The following is an 18,536-nucleotide window of genomic DNA, read 5'->3' as shown; positions in this document are numbered from 1 at the left end:
TTCTTTGTATATTCTAAAGATTAACTTGGATATATAGCATTGAACTAGGATGTAAATTGGATATGGGCTTTTACTTGTCTTTCTATCTTGTTTCCATGAGGCTTTCTATAATCTATAGAACCTCACTGGAGAAGAGACATCACAATTTATTCTAGTACTGGAACCTCACTGAACCTTATCCTTATGCATTACAAGTTCACAGGACCAAGGTCCAATTATACCAAAAAGAACTGATCAAAATCTAAGAACTAAGATGGAAAAACATTACCAACTCTGAGAAAGTGAACAAAACCAAAAAAGAATCAAATTTTAGTTTTAACCAATAGGACTGTTTACAGATTACACTGTTGGCTCCTGAATGGTAAATGCTAATTTATATGAACTTCTGTCAATAACGTTCTTAGATTTTGATCTATTCCTCTTGTTTTAATCGCACCTGAGCTTCATGGGAGTTCCAGTACTAGAACAGACTGTGCTGTCTTTTATCCTGCTTTACGCAGTGAAAAACATTGATCATGTCTCACCTGCTACTTTCAGAATATTGGCTTCATGTGATTTATATCCATTTTAAGATTTTGTACTTGACCATAAAGCTTTCTACTTGTGTCTTCCTTCATATTCGGCCAATCACTTTCAGCCATTTATCCATCCCATATAATGACAACGTGAAAAAATTCAAAGCATCTACCCCCACCCTGCCAATCTTGAAGATACTTGCCAAGCAGCATTTTTATTTATTGCTTTGGAATTCCCTATTTGCAAACTTCCAAATAGAGGCCTCTTATCCAAAATTTTTAAAAGACTTGTTTGCCTACTTGTTGCTATGCTTTACCACTACCTTAGTGATGCCTTTCATGTCTAATCTATAGAAATTGTCTTGTCTTTTGCCCCTTGATGACTACAATTGTAAAATACTTTGCAATATTCGCAATATTCTTTGAAAAAGGCATATGGCAAATTTTAATAAACTAAACTTGACCTTTATAAATTTTGGGCGAGTTTAGAAAATATTTTACTGAACTACAATTACAAGAGGACCTTACGAGACTGGGAGACTGGGCATCCAAATGGCAGATGACGTTTAATGTGAGCAAGTGCAAAGTGATGCATGTGGGAAAGAGGAACCTGAACTACAGCTACATAATGCAAAGTTCCACATTAGAAGTCACCGACCAGGAAAGGGATCTAGGCATCATTGTTGATATCTTCTGAAATCTTCTGCTCAGTGTATGGTGGTGGTGGTGGCGGCTAAAATAGCAAATAGAATGTTAGGTATTATTAGGAAAAGAATGGAAAACAATAATAAGGACGGTATAACCCCTTTGTATCTCTCCATTATGCGACCGCACCTCGAATATTGTGTTCAATTCTGATCACCTCATCTCAAAAAAGATATAGTGGAATTAGAAAAGGTACAGAGAAGGGCGACAAAAATGATAAAGGGGATGGGAAAGCTTCCCTATGAGGAAAGGCTAAAGCGGCTAGGGCTCTTCAGCTTGGAGAAAAGACGGCTGAGAGGAGATATGATAGTGGTCTGTAAAATAATAAGTGGAGTAGACCAGGTAGGCGTGAATCGCTTGTTTACTCTTTCCAAAAATACTAGGGGGAACGCAATGAAGCTACAAAGTAGTAAATTTAAAATGAATCGGAGAAAATATTTCTTCACTCAACGCGTAATTAAACTCTGGAATTCGTGGCTAGAGAATATTGTAAAAGCAGTTAGCTTAGCGGGGTTTAAAAAAGGTTTGGCTAGCTTCCTAAAAGAAAAATCCATAAGACAATATTAAATGGACTTGGAAAAATCCACTGCTTATTTGTAGGATAAGCAGCATAAAATGTTTTGTACTGTTTTGGGATCTTGCCAGGTATTTGTAATCTGGATTAGCCACTGGATGCTGGGCTTGATGGACCTTCGGTCTGTCCCAGTATGGTAATATTTATGTACTTAAAATTTGAGGAATTCATGTGGAATTCTAAATTCCACTCCAACTAAGGACATTTCCTTCATGGATCAATGCGGTTTTTCTCATAGGCCAGCTTACTCATTGGACAGTGGTGCACTCTGTCCCACTTGTGCACATTTCAGTTTCATACGTAGTTCTCTGAGGGCTAGCAAGATAGTAAGTCCTCACCACATGGATGATGCCACTGACAGGCCATGCAGGAAAGCTTTTCCAGCTTAGTAATTACTAGAAGTTTTGGAGCCCCTTCACCATGCATGCCACTGCTGCTGCTGTACAGGATCACCTCAGTTTTCATCTTACTACAGAGCTGGTTAGTTGCACATCACTGGTGCTCCATCATCATGTGATCCTTGCCATTTTCAGCAACTTTCTGTCATTGTCGCATGGTGCTTTTTCCCAGTAGCATCTTAGATAGTTCTGGTTCCATGGTTCACATAAACAGTCGAGGGTCTAAGCCTCTACAGGAAGAGGAAGTGATCCGATGTGCTGCGGTTCACATCCTTCTTGCCACTGGAGCTCAGCGGAGGGAAAGAGAAAGTGAGTAGAGCAGCTGCTTCTGCTACTGCTCATGGCTGAAAATGAGAAGAGGTAAAAAGAAAGGTGAGTGTGCAATGAGGGACTGGGTGCAGAGTAAAGTGGTGAATATGTCATGAGAGATTGAGGGCAGAGTAAAAGGGTGACAGTGACATCAGGGGATTAGGGACACAGTAAAAGAGGTGAGTGTGCCATGGGAGGTTGGGGGCAAAGATACAACGTGCAGGAAAAGCTTCAATCTTAGGACCCTCTCCAGACCCATTTCTGACCCAGACGCCTCATCCAGGAAGCACCAGAGTGGGGGGCAAAGGAGGTCCTATTACTCTCAAAGACACAGGTATTCTTCCTCCCTCCTGTTCTTCCCAATCAAAACAGCAGAGGACTCAGAAAACCCACTAGCTCCGCCGGCTAGAGTTTTAATAGCCAGTGTCCCTGTATCCATGCTGGTTAAGTTTCTGGCGGAAGGAAGGCTTATCTTTTTTACAAACCAATGGCCTCTTATAACATCAGATCAGCAGGTTAAATAGATCTTCTCGCTAGGATACTGTCTGCACCTATATAAAGCACCAACAAAATTGCCCATTGAGAGCATCGTGGTCAAGCTCTCAACATCAGGAAACACTTAGCACTCCCTTCCCTCTTAGATACCAAGGCAGTTGAACCCATTCCACTAGGAGAAAGAAGGCAAAGATTTTACTCCAAATATTTCCTGACCACAAAGATGACTGCAGGTGGGGGTGGGGATGGGGGGGGGGGGGGCATAGGGCATTGAACAAATTTGTAGGATGCGGGAGACTTGTTATGTTTTGAGGACTTAAAGGATTGTTTACACTTACATAAAACTACACCCCGGGCACAGGAAATATCTCACATTCATCACTGAGAAACATCATTACCAGTACCCTGTACTGCCTTTCGGCCTCACGTTAGTTCCTTGGGTATTCATAAAATGGCTTGTAGTTGTAGCAGCATATTGATCCCTAGGTCAAAATCCTCCAATTCCTGTGTCAATGGAAGTCCCATCACAGAGTACAGGATTCATCTAATAGTAACAACAGTCAGTAAACACTTGGAGATACATAAGAATTCAATGAGATGGAGTAGTACTCGTTTCCTTAGCACAGCCTATTCTTCAGCTGCTCAGTCAGTTTTGCAGTATCTTGCTCAGGCCCAATGAGACCGGAGTGCAAGCTTCTCCAGCCCTGCCTTTTCACTTAGAGCAAAGTCTTTGCAGTGAAGTTCAAAGTTCACATTGTTTCCTTTAAAAAAAAAAAAGTATTTTATAATGCACCCAGTTTCCTATTGCTGAAATGCAGCAGCTGCACTGAGCCTCCAACTATTTCCAAGAAATATTTAATGTCCCAACAATCAAATTAAACCACAAAACAGCCCAGGTTTCACAGTCACAGCCTCAGGGCTGTGGCAGACTCCTCCCTTAAAGTGTTTAAAACAGCACACTGTCCCTCCCACTACTGCCAAAGAAAAAAATACTTAAGGCAAAATTATGCTTTACCTGCTGATAATTTTCTTTCCTTAAGCAGCAGTACATGAATCCAGGAACTGGTGGGTTATGTCCATGTCTATCTACAAGCAGGTGGAGATAGAGATTACAAAGCTGAAGACAGTGATACCAGACAGTCAGCTCCTACTTCAGTATATGTCTCATCACCAAGCAGAATCAGACAAGAAACCAGGAAACCTTCCTCACCAACCAGAAACTCGTCAGTCCAACTTAGAGAAACCATGACTGCAATGGACTCCACTTCAGTGGTTTCTGTTCCTTTGTTTTGTTTGGGTTTTTTTTTAAACTAAAGACCAGGACAAGAACAGGCAGGCAAAACAACTGTGGCTGACACATGGCGGGATCCTGGGGGATCCTGGATTCATCTTCTGCTACTAAAGGAAAGAAAATTATCTGCAGGTAAGGCATAATTTTACTTTACTTAGCGTATGTAGCAGATGAATCCAGGAACTGGTGGGACGTACCAAAGCAATCCCTAACTAGGGTGGGAAGTCGATGCTCCCCAAGACAGAACTGCCACTGCAAAGGTAGCATCCAAATAGCGAAAGCACACCCGTTCTGCCCAAGAGGTAGACAGCAACCTCGTGGAACAAGGCCGCAATGCCAGAGGCGGGACGCAACCTTCCAAAAAATCCATGGAAACAAAGTATCTGCAGTCCAACGAGAAATAGTCGGATCAGAGGCCAACATCCCACGGCAAGGGCCAGTGACGAGAAGGGCAAAGGGATGATCCAAACACTGAAAAACATACGACATCTGCTAATGCTGGAGAACCCTCCGAACATCCAGACGACGAAGCGCCGTGTACTCCACATGAAAATCCCCCTCCTGAAAGGAGGGAAAAAAAGTGGCTGACAAAGAAGAAAAGCCAAACCACAGCCAGTAAGAAAAGGAGGAACCGTACACAAGGTCACTCCAGACTCAGAAAATTACAGAAAGCAGCTCAGTACAGCAATGCTACAAATTCAGACACTCTGCATGCCAAAGAATTGGCAACCAAGAACACCGCTCGCGAGTAAGCTCCTAAGTGAAGCCTTCCGCAAAGGATCAAAAGGAGTCTGAAGCAAAGCTCAGTAGACAAGGAGCCCTAAGCTAGTCTCGGAGAACAAGAATGAGGTTTCAGGGCGAACAAGGTCACAGAAGCAGAGACGCAAAGCACTCCACAATAAATGCACCACATCAGGGTGCAAAGCCAAAGAAGAGCCTGATACTGTCTCCCAGAAACAGGCTACCACCACCTGCACCAGAAGCAAATTAGAGGCCAGGCACTTCTGCAACCCGTCCTGCAAAAAGAACCAATCGCTGAGGAACAGACGCCCGCAATGGAGACCAAGCGTGGGCCATACACCATGCCTCAAAAAATCCTCTACACCCAAGAATACACAGTGCAAGTGGACCACATACAAGCTTACAATAGAGCTGCAATCACTTGTGTCCGAAGAACTCTGTTCCTCAGAGTCAACCTCTCAAAAAAACCAGGCTGTAAAACCAAAGCGAGAGGGATCCTTCACTCTGTAATGGACCATGAAGGAAGAGCCCGGAATCGAGTGGAATCCGAAACAGAGGTGCCAGAATGACTCGACCCCGGTGGCGAGTGATCCGAAAAGAACTCGGCTGCAGAGAGGCCATGGAGGAAACACTATCGAAGAACGTCCTCCAGTTAAAGAAGCAGCTGAACAACCAGCCCTGCCGAATCGCCCTCTACACGACGACAGAAGAAAGAAGGCATCTTGGCATCCAGCCGGGATGTCATCAGATCTACCTCTGGAGCTCTCTGAGGCCAAACTAAAGAAGCACTAGTGCGGAATAACCAATCCGCCTAGATCAGGAGAAGATAGCAGAAAAGAGTGATCAGCGTAGGAAAAGCACTCGAAGTGGGCCGCAAAGAAATAGAACACAAGGTCCTCTGCCCACTCCATGGGACGAAACGACCCGGTGGCCAGGGCCTGACTCCAAGTCCCACCTTGTCAAAGAAGAAGCCACCGCCATCGTGCTCTCCGATGGCACAAGCGCTGCCTGGCCCGCAATGTGTCCTGAAAGGCTAGAAGATGTACAGCACCAAAAGCAGGTCCAGGAAGGAGATCGGCCACACTGTTTCCCTTGCCATCCACCGTCCCAGAGGCGGAAGGAGGAGGCAAAGGGCTTGCATCCATGACCACCACCATCCATTGCGGAGGTTCGAAAGCATCCCTTCCGCAGGGAAGAATTGTGGAGCACCAGTTCATGTGCAGCTGTGCTAAGAACAGTCACAGAAGATGCTGCTGACACTCCTGGGACACAGGTGACCACCTGCTGAGAAGCGAGAGCTGTAGATGTCGCATGTGAGCACAAAGCACAGCACTACCTCCAAAGTGGCTGCCACAGAGCCCAAGACATGAATGTACTGCCAGGCCTGAAGACTCGGTGCCCCGAGCAGACTGTGCACCTGAGTCTGAAGCTCGTCCTCAATCAAGAAAAAATCGTACCAGAGCTGTCTGGGACGGGACGAGGTGGCTCATCCAAAGAGTGACCATTCAGCCCAAGGATTCCAACAGTGAGAAGACCCAGGAAGAGTCAGATTGACTCTCGGTACTCTTAGAGAGCAGGGTGCACTCTGAAGCCGTCCTTGCAGAGAATGCCGCAACAATCCCAAACCTAGGAAAAGGTGCATGGAGCCGTAGCCATGCCAAAAGGCAAAGCCCGGAGCTGAACATGAGAGCCCAGAACAGCCAGCTGGAGAAACCACAGATGAAGGGGCCAAAGAGGAAAGTGCATAAATGCTTCCTAGAGAAGTACAGGGAAGTAAGCTAAATTGAAGTAGCTCTGAAATACAACTAGCTGTCCAATACAAAGAACAAGTGCAAAAGTGCAATAAAAGCATCAGAGACACATACAACATACAGCTAGCTAGAGGTGCCGCTGATACAGTGGAGGCTGGAGCTGGTATAAGAAAAGTAATACAATAAATAATAGAAAAGAAAAAGCATACATATACTATCTTCCAAGTGCCTGCACCCAACGAAGCCACCTCATAGTTGTGGTAATGGGCTTAGCTGAGACTTGGGTACTTTGACAAACCCTAATAACTCCAGCACCTGGATGGCTGTGTGCACTAATCCTTCTGCCTCTTCCTAAGATATGCTTTTGACCAGCAACTCATCCAAATAGGGAAGTGTGTACTCCCTTTCTGCATAAATACTGTCAAGAAGACAGTATTCAGAATCCTTACTCAGACACATAACAGAATTCATGCTCTGGCCAGGAAAGAAGAATGTGGAGACCCTATCAAAAGAGCCACTCAGAGGAGAGGTGTAGAAGTAAACAGGCAAAGCAGAGGCCCAGCCAAGAGGGAGGTGTTTTTAGGGAACCTCAGGTGGAGAAAAGTACTAGGAGAGAGGTTTCCTTGGAGCAGACTAAAACCTTTAGAAAGTTCACCCAATGTTTTGTTCATTTGATCCCAATAGGATGAGGGCTATTGTCAACAAATGTATGCTATCTGTCCACAAGACTGCATTTCCTTCACCCCAGGCAAGTCTAACTTGTTACAAATCATATCATGTTACAAATCATATCATTACAGCTATGGCAGCATTGATAGTCCCAGTAGCCCAGTTGAAGAGCACTTTTCCAAATCTCACTCAGTCCATCAGCAACTATTTTGAGAAAAATTATGTAGTGGCTTTTGAATTGAGTGAGTTTTGCATAGAGTATTCAACACAAAGTCATTAAAATATCATGGATTTAGTGAGTTTTGGCACAGGAATAAGCTACAGTAAATGAACCTTTTCTTTTTTTTTATTATTTATTTTCCAAACATCATACAAAGCATAAAAGATACAGTGAGCACATTAAATCAGCAAGTTACAGTCAGAAACAAAAGAGAAAACAGAATGAATGAAATCAATCACATAACTCAAAACTGACAAAACATAGACTCAGTGAGTTTTGGAAAAGTGCTCTTCAGTTGAGGTCAGTCTCCATGGAGGAAATCTACAAGGCTGCAACATGGACATCTGTTCATATATTCACAGCCCATTACTGTTTGGAAAGGAACTCCTGATGTGTGACAACAGTAAGTTGGGTCAGTCAGTTTTCCAGAATCTCTTTGGGGATTAGAATCCAACTTCTGTTCTAAGCTGCCTTCCAAAAAATAACACTGGTAAACGGCATTTTTGTTACAAAGAATGTGAATGGTGTTCTTAACTAAGTCATGGGTGCTGAATTCGAAAATGAAATCAGTTTTTGCCTATTGGGCTCAGTTTTCTTGTGACACGCTACCCTTTTTATAAAAATCCTTGAAAACACTGCATTTTGGTACCCTGCTGTGCAGGGCCGCCGAGGGGGGGGGGGGGGGGGGGGGGGGGGGGACAAAATCCCCAGGGCCCGGGCCTTCAAGGGGGGCCTGGTGCCAGTCCCACCCGCCCTCTGACCGTCTGCCACCTGGCCGGCCCCCTGTATTTAAATCAGCGCGCGGTGCGACTCTCCCTCTCACCTCCCTGTGAGGCGGAACTCCTCCCTTCGGGTCTCCTTCCCTCCCTGTATCCCGCCCTCGGGGGAGCAGCAGCGGCGACCTCAGAGGGGGGAGGGGAGCAGCGACCTCGGGGGCAAGGCTGCGGCGGGAGCGAGGCGGCCTTGTCCCGGGCCCGGCCAAGTTTCTCGGCGGCCCTGCTGCTGTGGATTAATTTAATTCAGCAATTGTAAGTGTTCGAAAAACAATTGAAATATACTAGGAATTACAATACAAAACCCTTAGTTTAGAAAGCCACCACCAGGAAAATAAGGGAGGTTTGGCAACATTGCCCATGACTCATGCTCGAACATGTTCAAACACGTTCTTTTTTTTTTATTATTATCTTTATTGGCATCAATGCAGTACATGTGTACATTCTATGCTCTAACATATAAACTTCAATACTATTGGTAACAAATAATTACTGTTGGTAACATATTCACTCTGTGCTATTATATACGATATACACGTCTTCTGTCATACATGACCACATTGACATTTTCCCTTTATACCTCCCCCCCCCCTACATACCCTACATCCCTCTCTCCAATCCCTCCAAGACCTAGTTCCATCAGGAGGGATACAAAGGAAAACTTTTACATCTGCCCCCCCTAATCCCACCCTCCCCATTATCCTCCCACCCAGCCTCCCCTCCCCCAACCCCTCTTCATGTGAACAGTAGTTTTTTAAGGGTAAGAATTACTGAACTACTTCTTCAAGCTTCTGCCACAACTGTGCATATTGTCTATATTCTGTATTTGGGGACTGCTTGTACAAGGAGTTCTCATACCTAGCCAACTCCGTGACTTTATTCAGCCATGAATTATATGGCACCGGTTCCGCACTTGTCCAAAATTGCAAAATAACCTTTTTTGCTGCTAACGTTGTCATATACAAAAATCTCCGTTGTGGTTGGGAGAATCCTTGTTCAATAAGTTCTGCCTGGTCCCCCAACAACAAAGCCTGGTAAGACCATTCTACCTTTGTCTGAAGCACCTTGTTATGTATCCTAAAAATCTAATTCCACAGGGTCAGTTTAGGGCATTCTAGAAATGTGTGGATAAAAGTACCCACTCCTACCTGACATTTAGAGCACTTATCAGAATTCCACAGTTTCATTTTTATCCCCCTCTCTCTAGTGATATATGCCCTGTGAAGCAGTTTAAATTGGGTTTCCTGCCAATCAGCAGATTTCACCATTTCAGCTAGTGTCACAAATAATGTGTTAAAATGAGGCTGGGTATACTGCGTTCCTAATTCCCCATTCCATTTGGAGACAACCCCCTCCTCTCCCGTCTCTTGTATGGGCATTTTCACTAGCTTATACCAGTTTGACAGTCTGTTTCCAGCCAGTGACATACTCAGCAGCATCTTATCCATGCTACCATAGGTCCATGTGACTCCATGCTTCCCCCACATCTCCCGCCAATAATGACGAGCTTGCATATATTGTAGCATATGATTATTAGGAACTCCCCACTTCTCCTTCACCTGCTCGAACGTTAGGAAGCCATCTCCCTCTAAAGATACTAAGTCTCCCCATGTCCTACATCCATTCTCCGCCCATCTCTTAAAGATTGAGGGCCCCATACCTGCCGGGAAGTCTACCAACCCCACCATTCTCAGAAAAGGCGATGCCTTCGGGCATCTATTCTGTCTGTTTCTCCACCATTTCCACGCGAGGCGGAGCGGTGTGAAGAAACTATATTGCCTATTTGCGAGTGTGCCCAACCCCGGAGGCGAGTGCAGTAGGTTTATAAATGTGTATGGGGAGCACCATCCCTCCCACCAATGGACTGGTAGAAATTTTGCCTCTCCACCAATACCTTCCCAAACCAGGCGCATTAGCGCTGCCACATTATATAGGCGGATATCCGGTAATTTAAGACCACCTTTCTCCTTATTACGTATTAGTGTAGAATGTGCTATTCTTGCCCTTTTTTGTCTCCATATAAAGGCTCGGATAGTGGACCTAAAGGCCTCCTCATCTTGTCTTTTAATCCATATAGGCATTGCTTGGAGTGGGTACAGCAGCTTTGGCAATAGTACCATCTTGACCAAAGCTATCCTCCCACATAATGACAACGGGAGGTCTTTCCACCTCGTGCATGTTTGTTTTATCTTATCTATATGATCCAAGATATTTCTCTTGTACATCACTATGTTATTTGTACTCAGGTAAATACCTAAATAACGCATGGCCTGTTTCACTGGCGGGATAGGGAAACTCTCAACCGCAAGACTATTCTTATTGCCTGACAAGAGCAATAATTCAGATTTATCACAATTTACTCTCAGGCCCGATAGTCCCCCAAAATCCTGAACTAGGAGGAGTGCCTGTGCCAAATGGTTAGAGACATCCTGTATATAGAGTAAGATGTCGTCCGCAAATAGATTGATGCGGATCTCCCTCCCCCCCACCCACAGACCCCGGATCTTATCACTCTGCCTTATTTTTATCGCCAAGGGCTCGATTGCTAAGAGGAACAAGAGTGGCGACAACGGGCACCCCTGCCTCGTTCCTCTCCGCAAGTCAAAGCTGTCCGTCAAGGAGTCGTTTATTATCAGCCGAGCCCTTGGTCTGGTGTACAGTGCTTTAACCCATGCAAGAAACCTTCCTCCTATCCCGTATTTTTCCATTACCCAGAACAAATACTGCCATGATATGCTGTCAAAAGCTTTTTCCATGTCTAAACCTGCTATGGCTTCCTTTCCCCCCGTGTTTTTATAAGTGTGAATCGCCGCTAAAGCCCTAATAAGATTCATCGATGCATATCTACCAGGGACAAACCCTGCCTGATCCTCCTGTATGACCCCAGCCAATGAGAGATTCAATCTTTTAGCTAATATAGCAGCCAAAATTTTTACATCCTGGTTTAACAGGGATATGGGGCGATAGGACCCTACTTGCCCTGGGTCTTTGCCTGGTTTAGGTAGCAATATAATATGTGCCAAATTATTCTGGAGTCCTCCAGCCCCCTCCCCCCCTCCCTTCATATTATTAAACATATTCGCTAGGGGGCTAGTTATCTCTTCCACTAATATTTTATAGTATTCTGGTCCGTATCCATCCGGGCCTGGGGCCTTAGTCAGTTTCAATGCCTTTATTACTTGTCTTATCTCCTGCTCAGTGATGGGGGCATCCAATCGACTCGACTGGTCGTCCGTGAGGGTTGGTATAGGGATATCCGCAAAGAAAGCGTCTCTCTGTGCCGGGTCTAGGTCTCTCTCAGCATAAAGAGACGTATAATATTGAACAAATTGTTTTTGTATTTGGGCCTCTTGATAATGCTGTCTGCCTGTGCTATCTCGAATTGAAGTGACAATCTGTCTCTTCCTATACGGTCTCACTAGATTAGCCATAAGGCGCCCGGCTTTATTTCCCCATTGGAACATTTTGAATCTCTGAAAATAGATATCTTTCTCGGCCCGCATATTAAGCAAGAGGTCAATGCGCTTCCTAATCTCCACCATTTTTTCTTTATACTCCTTATCTATTCTCCCTATGTGCTGTCTGCGTATTTGTTGGTATTCAGTGGACAGCCTTAGCAGCTCTGCCTCTGCTTTTTTCTTTTTCCCTGCTGTGTAGGCCAAAATATGACCCCTCAGCACTGCCTTGGCTGCTTCCCAATATATAACTGGACTCACCTCCAGGGTATCGTTAAAGCTCTGATATTCCACCCACTTATCTTTTAAATAGGTTCTGAAGGCAAGGTCTCTGTACAGAGAAGGGGGGAATTTCCACATCCTCTCTTTTCCTCCCGCTGTATACGCTACCAGTAACGATATAGCTGAATGATCAGACAGTATATTGTCTAATATATGTGCCGCCTTTACCCCCTGAAACAGCGACTGTGACACTAGGAAGTAATCCAATCTTGAATATGTGTTATGTGGATTGGAAAAAAATGTAAATTCTATGTCTTGAGGGTGTAACACTCTCCAGATGTCCACCAGTCCTAATTGGTGAGCCAGGAAGTTTATCCCTTTTTGATGCCACCCTTTATTCTTTATTTTAGCCGGCTTGCAGTCAATAGTGGGATCTGCCAAGGTATTAAAATCTCCTCCCATTATCACTTGGTATTCCGGGTAGGAGGCTACTCGTGCTGCTATGTCTGAAAAAAATTTATGGTTATACACATTAGGACCATAGATGTTACAAAGACTAAGCTTCTGTCCCCAGAGTTCTCCCATGACTATAACATACCTTCCCTCTTTATCTTGTAATACCTTATGTATATTTAGGGGGAGTTGTTTGTGTATTAATATAGCTACTCCCCGCTTCCTATTAGAGAATGCAGAATACACCACCTCTCCCACCCACCCTCGTTTCAATTTCTCATGTTCAGAGTTGGTCAAGTGCGTCTCCTGTAGGAAAGCCATATCTGCTCCCTCCCTTCTTAGCCAAGATAATATTTTAGTTCGCTTTACTGGGGAGTGAATGCCATCTACATTTATAGATATAAGCTTTAAGTTAACCATTCTCAAACATTTGGCAATGCGTCACATACTGCCCATCTTTACTGTCCAGGGGGCCTCCCAGCTGAGCCCCCCAGACATCTTGTGCCCCTTGCACTACCACCTCTTGTGTTTTATGTTTCCTACCCTCTTTATGCGAATCATCTCCCCCCTCCCCTTCCCCCACCCGCTCCCCAACCCCTCCCTCTTCGATCACATTTCCCCCCTCTGCCCTCTTACCCCCTCCCACCCCCTTGTCCCTATAAACCATTACAATCCCCTTCTTCATCAATCTTCCTCTTCCCTCTGCCATACAGCATGCAACCATTAACAAGCTCTCCCTTCTTTCCTCGCCCACATACCCCCCCTACAATCAATTAAACCTAACACCCACAACGTTTTAAACATGCCCATCAACTTTAACATAACAATTAGTGAAACTCATGGTGGTTCATCAAAAACTGTGCTCTCTCTCCTGTTACTGCCCACTCTGATATGAAGGGCCATCTGCTTCAACACGGAAGTACCCTCGCCCAGCAGCCACTCTCATTCCCTCATTGCATCTCCACCATACCCATACAATACCCGATGCATCTTCGTGCTGTCTCTCTGAGCCCTCAAGTTCAAGTTCTAAGTCATCCAAAGACGACCAGCCAAACATATCAGCCTGTTGCAAACTTGTTAAGTCCTTCTCCAGGTTGCTGCACTCCGCCCTGTGCCTGTTATATTCCATCGGGGCCTGAATCCACCATTCTTTGCCTGATCAACTAGGCACTTTTTAAACAAGTTAGAAATCAAAAACATAAATAATAAGGCCACTGCCATTTTCTCCATCCTGCCCTCTCTGCAGCATCACAGTCATTGATTATGCTCTCTCTGGTCCGCTCGATTCAGTCCCTCCGTGAATGCCTTAGCCTCCGACACCTCTGAGAAGACCAAGCTCTTTCCTCCGTGCCACACTCTTAACTTTGCCGGGTATAGGAGTGAAAATCTGATACCCTTGTTACAGAGCTGAGTGCAGGTTGGGGCCATTGCCCTCCGAAGCTGCGCCACCGAGGAGTAGTCATTAAATAGTAGAAGAGAGTGGCCCTCGTACTCCAGTTTGACCTGGTCTGAGCGACTTTGCTTCAACAATGTTTCTTTCTCCCTCCAACTGGTGAAATGCGCAATCGCTGTCCGAGGCTTCCCCTCTCCTTCTCTTCTGGCCCCGATTCTGTGCGCACGGTCACACTGCCATGCCCCCGTGCCTCCCCCGAGGCCCAGCCACGTTGGCAGCCAATTGCTAAAGAAGTTATATAAATCTGCTTCTTTTACCACCTCAGGTAATCCAACAACCCTCAAGTTGTTACGACGGTTTCGATTCTCCTGCTCCTCAACTTGTTCTTTAAGCGTTGCTGCTTCTTTTTGCAGGGCTACGATCTGAGCTGCCATACTTTGTGCTGCCTCCTCCTGCACCGATACTCGTTGTTCCACCTCCGTCAGCCTGTGTGCCTGCGCGTCAAATTTTTCATTAATTTCTTCAACCGCCGAATGTATTTTATTTAAGCGGTCCTCTAACGCTGCTGTTACCGTCGATGATATTTCTCTTGCCCATTCTCCCGCGTTTTTCTCGGGCCCAGCCGCAGGCTCCGGAGTCAGCGCCATCTTGTTCGGTTTCCACGCTGCTGCGGTTTTGTTTTTTAGGCCACTCTGGTGTCTTGTGGGCATGCCGTCTTGCCCCTCAATCTGCAGGTAAGAATCTCTCAGCAGTTCACTCTCCCTTCTCCTTAACGTATCATTCTTCGGGGAGTAGAATATTCTGTTATTTAGCTGATTTTTGCTAAGAAATCTGGGGAGCTCTGTCTGCTTGCTGCTGCTCAGTACGTGGTCATCACGTGACCTCGTTCAAACACGTTCTGTTGCGTGAGTTGCCTCCTGTATCTCAGCATTGAGAGTTCAGTCAACAATTGCTGTTGGAAGTGACTGCTTGTAGTTCTACGTTTGTGAAGGTTTGTGCTTTGTGTCATTTCAGAAGAAATGCCTCATACCTGTGCAAATAGCCCAAATTCTTTTTGTTATATTTGTGGAGAGTTTACTCTGAAATCCCAAAACGAAAACTTAATCCTCTTGTAAAAAAGTGCTCCGAACTATATTTCGGGTGTAAGGTTGGTGAACAGGACTGCAAATGGGCTCCCCACATTTGCTGTTTGATGAGTGTTACATTCCTGACAGGCTGGTTAAAAGGAAGACGTCGCATGCCCTTTGCTGTTCCCGTGATTTGGAGGGAACCAACGGATCACACAACAGACTGTTATTTCTATCTGACAAAAATAGCAGGAATCACCTCGAAAACAAGGAAAACTGTGCAATATCTTAACTTACCATCTGCTATAAGACCTGTATGGCACAGTGAAGAATTGCCAGTACCAGTGCCTCCTGAGAATTTGATAGTGAGTGAAGATGAATACAGCGACGAACATGCAGAAGACAGAGAAGGGGATATGCATACCGACCCATCATTTCAGGACCTCTGTGAATCAAATGTGCCCCACTTTTTGACACAAGGGGATCTCAACGATCTCGTTCATGATTTAAATTTGTCGAAGCAACAGGCTGAGCTTTTAGGTTTGAGATTAAAGGGATGGAATCTTCTTTCTTGCGATATGAAAGTGAGTGTTTTTCGTGACCGACATGCTATTTTTTCTGAATATTTCTCCAAGGAAGGTGACATGGTCTTTTGTAATGATATCGAATCCGTTAGAACGGTTCCACCAGGACATTTCTCAAATGGAAAAGCGTCATCAAGTCAAATGGAATGCCGCAATGTTGTCCAACTACTGCTGGACCTTATGGAGAGATGTTCCTGAGGCAAAGTACCACAGGAAATCAGGAAGGAAATCTTTTTAGGTAGGTTTCTTCACTTCTCTTTACTCTTAAGTTTCTTATATCTTTGATTTCTTTGTGAACTGACACAGGTTTTTTTTGAACTCTTGTAGCAAAAGCGTGTCATTTTGCCAGATACATATAATAGCTACATACGCCGACACAAGCATTTACAAAAACCATTATCACATGAAAACTGAGGCTGATATAGAAATTCTGAAATGAGATCTGGATTCAGGGAAGAATTATCTTCCAGAAAACGTATGTTTTGTTCCTGTTACAGAAGGTAAAATTATGTCTTACCTGATAATTTTCTTTCCATTAGTCCCTCAGATCAATCCAGAGACTTGTGGGTTATGTCCCTCCACTAGCAGGTTAGATAGAGAGAACACTGAAGTTCGCCCACAAGAGGGCATGTGCAGCCAGCCTCACTTCAGTATACGATATCAAAGCAGTAAGAAATCATTTGAACCATAGTTCACTCTCCTGCCTCTCAAAAAGAGCAAATAATCTGAAGGAAAACTCTCCAGCTGTTTCTAAGAACTTGTTGAATCCAAACTTCCAGACCAACAGAAGAACGCGAACCTAAACCACATGAACTATACCAAACTTTGCCATATATACATCATACAGAATCAGCTAATGCGCACCCCAGGGAGGGCCTCTGGATTGATCTGAGGGACTAATGGAAAGAAAATTATCAGGTAAGACATACTTTTACCTTCCATAGCATCCCCAGATCAATCCAGAGACTTGTGGGATGTACCAAAGCAGTCCTCAAGAAGGGTGGGACCGCAAACTCCCTGAAGACAGCACCGAAGCGCTGAAAAACGCATCCTGACACGCCGTGACATCAAGTCGGTAATGTCTAGCAAAAGTGTGTACCAACGCCCAAGTAGCCGCTCTAGAAATCTCGTCCAACGGCACCAGCGGGTACTCCACAACAGGCGTGGCCTGAGCTCTAGTCGAATGCGCGCGAACCTGAAGAGGAATCGGCTTTCCCGTGGAAGATACGCAGAGCCGATCGCTTCCCATAGCCATTGAGCGATCGTAGCCTTAGAAGCTATCTGTCCCTTTTGTGTGTCCCGCAAACAGGACAAAGAGCTGAACTGACTTCCGGAAGGAATTAGTAACCTCTAAATATGCGAGAAGAGCCCTTTGACATCCAAACAACGCAACTGGTGAAAATCCTCCGGGTAATCTTCCCGCTTGAAGGTTGGTAAATGCACTTCCTGATTAAAGGTGAAAACGCGAAATCACCTTCGGCAGAAAACACGGAACCTTACGGACCAAGACTCCAGCTTCCGAAAAACGCAGAAAGGGATCCCTGCACGACAGAGTCTGCAGCTCCGATACCCTTCTGGCCGAAGCCATGGCCACCAAAACCACCGTCTTCAACATGAGATCCTTCAAAGACGTCTTACTCAGAGGCTCAAATGGGGCCCACTGTAACGCCTTCAGGACTAGGTTCAAACTCCATTCCGGTACCACCGGCATCTGAGGGGGTGGAACATGACTAACGCCCCTGAGAAAACGAACCACATCCGGATGAGCGGCCAACGATCGACCACCTAACTGGCCTCGGAAACAGGCCAATGCTGCCACCTGTACCTTAGGAGAGCTCAAAGAGAGGGCCTTCTCAAGCCCCTCTTGCAAGAAGGCTAAGATGGACGTGAGAGGAGCCGACTCCGGCGAAATGGCTCAGGACGAGCACCAAGCAACAAAAGTTCGCCAGACTCTAGCGTACGCTGAAGAACTAGATCGCTTGCGCGCTTGCAGCATCATCCCAATCACTGATTCCAAAAACCCTCTGCGTCTGAGCTGCGACCGCTCAATAGCCAAGCCGTAAGACCAAACGGAATGGAATCCTGCATGATCACTGACCCCTGAATCAGAAGAACGGGAATGTCCGACAGCCGCAACGGGTCGTCTATCAACAGACGCACCAAATCCGCATACCAAGGACGCCTGGGCCAATCCGCAGCCACCAGAATGACCACTCCTGAATGCTGCACGATCCAGTCGATCGCCCGACCGAGCATGGGCCATGGAGGAAAGACATACAGGAGATTCTGCGGCCACCTTTGCAATAGTGCAACTATTCCTTCGGACACTAATTCCCTGCCCCTGCTGAAAAAGCGAGGCACTTTGGCATTGGAATAACGGGCCATTAGATCCAGTACTGGCATCCCCCAACGAGATGTGATCTGGTTGAACACTACTGGAGAGAGCTCCCATTCCCCCACATTCAACTGGTTCCGGCTGAGGAAATCCGCCTGCACATTCAGGACTCCCGCGATGAGAGCCGCTGACAAAATAAATAGCCGCGTTTCCGCCCAGCGGCAAAAGGCAAGCGCCTCCGTTGACAACTGAGCGCTCCGAGTGCCCCCTTGACGACTGACATAAGCTACCGCTGTCACATTGTCGTAAAAGGGCTCGTACCGACTGGTTCAGCACCAAAGTCTCAAAGGCTTGCAGTGCCAGCCGAATCGCCTGCAATTCCAGAAGATTGTCTCTCTCTATGTTGGATGTTCAACGCTGCGTGCGTCTAGTAGCGCTATACAAATGAAAATAATAATAATCACCTAATGAAGCACAGGCATCTCTACCAGAAGACTTTCAGATAGTCAGTACTTTCCAAGCTGCAGCTAAAGGCTCTCACACTGCCACAGCACAGCTGCAGGGGACTAATGAGTCTCCGACCTCG

The 18,536-nt window shown here is 45.6% G+C and overlaps 1 protein-coding gene across 6 annotated transcripts in view; it reads right to left on the bottom strand.

The window, feature by feature from the left end:
• The window catches only part of DCAF6 (DDB1 and CUL4 associated factor 6), a 540,954-nt gene that overhangs the window by 297,916 nt on the left and 224,502 nt on the right, over window positions 1–18,536 (bottom strand). The window lies entirely within an intron of this gene.

The sequence above is a fragment of the Microcaecilia unicolor genome, chromosome 5 (genome assembly GCF_901765095.1).
Source record: "Microcaecilia unicolor chromosome 5, aMicUni1.1, whole genome shotgun sequence".
NCBI lineage: Eukaryota > Metazoa > Chordata > Amphibia > Gymnophiona > Siphonopidae > Microcaecilia > Microcaecilia unicolor.
Note: the sequence above shows the minus strand (reverse complement) of the source record. Positions and strands in the feature narration are given on the sequence as shown.